The following is a 3,093-nucleotide window of genomic DNA, read 5'->3' as shown; positions in this document are numbered from 1 at the left end:
CCCCGGGCCTGCCGTGACCTTGGTCCAGTTCTATTTGTCCTCCCCTCTCTTGGGGCAGGGAGTTTTTGTTTGTTTGTTTTGGGGTTTTTGGTGTCTTGCTTTCTTTCTCCTCCATATGTCTTGGCAGGATCTCACTTCTGTGGCCCTCTGCCAAAGGGAATGTTCTGGAGTTGCCAGGAAAGGAGGAGACTCGGGCTGGCTAATCCCAGACGACGGTGCTCAGTGCTCAGTCCTCCCTGCCCCGCCCTCTCCCCTTCACCGCACAGTGTTCAGGAGCTGAGAGGCTGCCGCACCCGCACTGTTTCCCCACCTCCAGGGCCACCACTAGCCTCTGCCGCTTGCGTCACCTCCGTCACCGCCTGGTCCTGTGTGAAGAGCAGACACTTAGCAGTGGAGCCGGGCCTGGGGGGGTCGGCTGGGAGGGCAGGCTCCCCAGGTTTTGGCTCCCAGCCGGTTTCCGTCCCAGGCACCTGGCTGCACTGGGCCCAGTGAACGCCTGGTGGCGGGAAGCCACCCTGCTTTAGATCAAGTCACTCGGGTCCCCACCTTAGAAGGGTCCCCGCCTTAGATCAATCACGTGGACACTAAGGCACGTTTTAGCGTCTTGTCTTAACGATCATGTCCGTCCGTCCGTCCATCTGTGTTTTCTGCGTCGCGTCATTGGCTGTCGTCCTCAGAAATGATGCACACTAGCCTCAGCGACCATGAAGCGTCCGTTAACATGGGTCTGACTTGTAGACTCAGTTCAAATATCAAATAAACCTGTAACAGAAAGGCGCCTCGGGGTCTCCGTGTCTTGGGACGCTCCCCCACCTCCCTGAAGCCTGCTGGGCCCTGTCAGCTGGTGTGTTGAGTGACCATTTCTCAGGCACTGTCATGGTTTGTTATTGTATTGCTACCAGAAATACCTGAATTTAAGAGAACAAAGGTTTAGGGCCAGTCAGTGGCACGGTAGGTAAAGGCACTGAATCCCATATGGCTGACTCCTTGGTTCGAATCCTGGACCTAGCAGCTTGAAAAACACGCTGAGCAGGTGTGCTTGCGTGCCCAAGATCCTGAGAGGAGAACGGAGGAGAAGGGATTGTGGCGTGGCCATCCCTGAGGGGGTGATTTCTCATTTTCTCTCTCTTTTTCTCTCTCTCATGAGCACATGCACCCTATGACAAAAAATTTTTTAAAAAGAGACAGAGACCAGTGGGTGGCATAATGGACTTCCACGTAGTTGATCATGGTTCAAGTCTTGGTCCCAGTGGCTTAAAACTCATGCTGGGTGCATGTGCGTACATGCCCAAAATCCTGAGAGGAGAATGGAGGAGAAGGGATTGCAGCGTGGCCATCCTCCATGGGGAGTGATTTCTCACTTTCTGTCTCTGTCTCTGGCGAATGTATGCACCCTATAGCAAAAGTCTCTCTTAAAAAAAGAGAGATTAGAGGTTTGTCTTGACACGATTCAGATGGCTGTGCAGTCCGAATGCAGAAGCCCGGTGTGCGGCCCAGGGAGGGCAGGACCCTGAGCAGAGCACTATCCACCCACCCGTCCCATTTCCTCTGCCCGACCCTCACCAGAACCCAATTGTAGGAGCCCTGCCCCGGTGACCTCATCACCCCAAAGGCCTCACTCAGGACACCATGCAGGGATTAGGTTTTCACTTAACCCCTTTATAATGCAACCAAGTCCCATCTTGTGCATTTCTGGGGACACACCTGCACCCAGGCCGTGACTGGCACCTGCAGGCTCATTCCCTGTGCTCTCTCTACCCTGAAGCCCTAGCTACTGGGAGGCAGTTACCAGAGATCGTGACCTGGACAGAGCACCACAGGGTGTCGCTAGGGTCCAGCACATTCTCCTGGTCCTGGTTGCCATCACAGGTCTTGATGGGTGGGGGCCAGGAGCATAGGGCACTGTCCCAGCTCAGGCACCCCGAGCATGGAGTGGAGCCTCCGTACCCCGTCTGTACAGGGCACACTCTGTGCCCTCCAAGGTCCCTCGCAAGCCAACAGCAAGTCCTCAGATTCTGCAGAGGTAGGGTTGAGTGAGGAGGCCTGGCTCAGCTCCTGGCCCTTTGCGGGGCCTGCCGGAGGTTCTGGGGTTGAGGTCCGAGGCTGGGTAGGCAGAGCTGCCTGAAGACCCCTGCTCTGGTGTGTATTTGTGAGGGACTTCAGTTTCCTCATATGTCAAACTGGGGTGGTAGAGGCAAGCTTGCAGGGCGTTCTGAGGAGCACAGATGTACAGGTCACTGGGTTTTGGTGGAGGGCCTGGCTTCTGGCGTCCTCCCGGACTGAGGGGCCTTGTATTAAAGGCTGTCGTGGCTGACTGGCTGTGGTGCAGCCTCATTCGCTGTTTGGGCACCTCCTCTGGATCAGTCTCCTGTCCTTCCTCCAGGAGACTCTGACCCTCAGGTGACCTCAGGCTAGAGCCAAACTCCTCCTCCGGTCCCTGTCATGAGCTGACTGGGGGGGCTGAGAGCTGGCTGTGCCCCCCCTAAGACCCTCTCTCCTGTCTCTCTCTCTCTCTCTCTCGTACCTCCACGCTGGAGGGCTTCCCTCTGTCCCCTCCCCTGGTCCCCTCCCCCACTGCCCAAGCCAGCTCCTGCTGCCCAGTGCCTGGAGCAGGACTTTGGTCTGGAGCTGGTTAGCGTTTGGAAAAAACAGCAGTGTGGGAAGGCTGCCCACCCGCTTCCGGAGCCCAGAGGATGGACAAGCAGTGGGAGGCTGGGCTTCCAGGACCCCCTCAACCCACCCGCTGCGCTTTGCTCTGCTGGAGACGGTGGTGGTCTTTTCTCTGATTACAGCAGCAAACTGGAAAATTTGACAAGCTCAAAAATGTTTCTGAAGAAGCATGTTCCACCCAGAATGGGCCCTGCTAATGTTTGAGCAGCCACAGAGGGTGGCCCTCACCATGTGCCAGGCCCCGTGCCAAACTCTTTATCAGACAAACACAGTCTCTGTACTTGCTGCTCACAGGGGTCCTGTTTCCCAAGTTACAGAGGGGGACAGTAAGGCCCGATGTCTGGGGCCGCCCCAGCCTGCCTCACGGGGCCTCCATGGTGAGCATTTCGTGCGTTCTCAGAGGAGCTGCTGGTTCAGCACGAG

Source organism: Tupaia chinensis, unplaced genomic scaffold (assembly GCF_000334495.1).
Source record: "Tupaia chinensis unplaced genomic scaffold, TupChi_1.0 Scaffold000394_1, whole genome shotgun sequence".
Lineage (NCBI taxonomy): Eukaryota > Metazoa > Chordata > Mammalia > Scandentia > Tupaiidae > Tupaia > Tupaia belangeri.
This window is presented reverse-complemented; position numbering follows the sequence as displayed.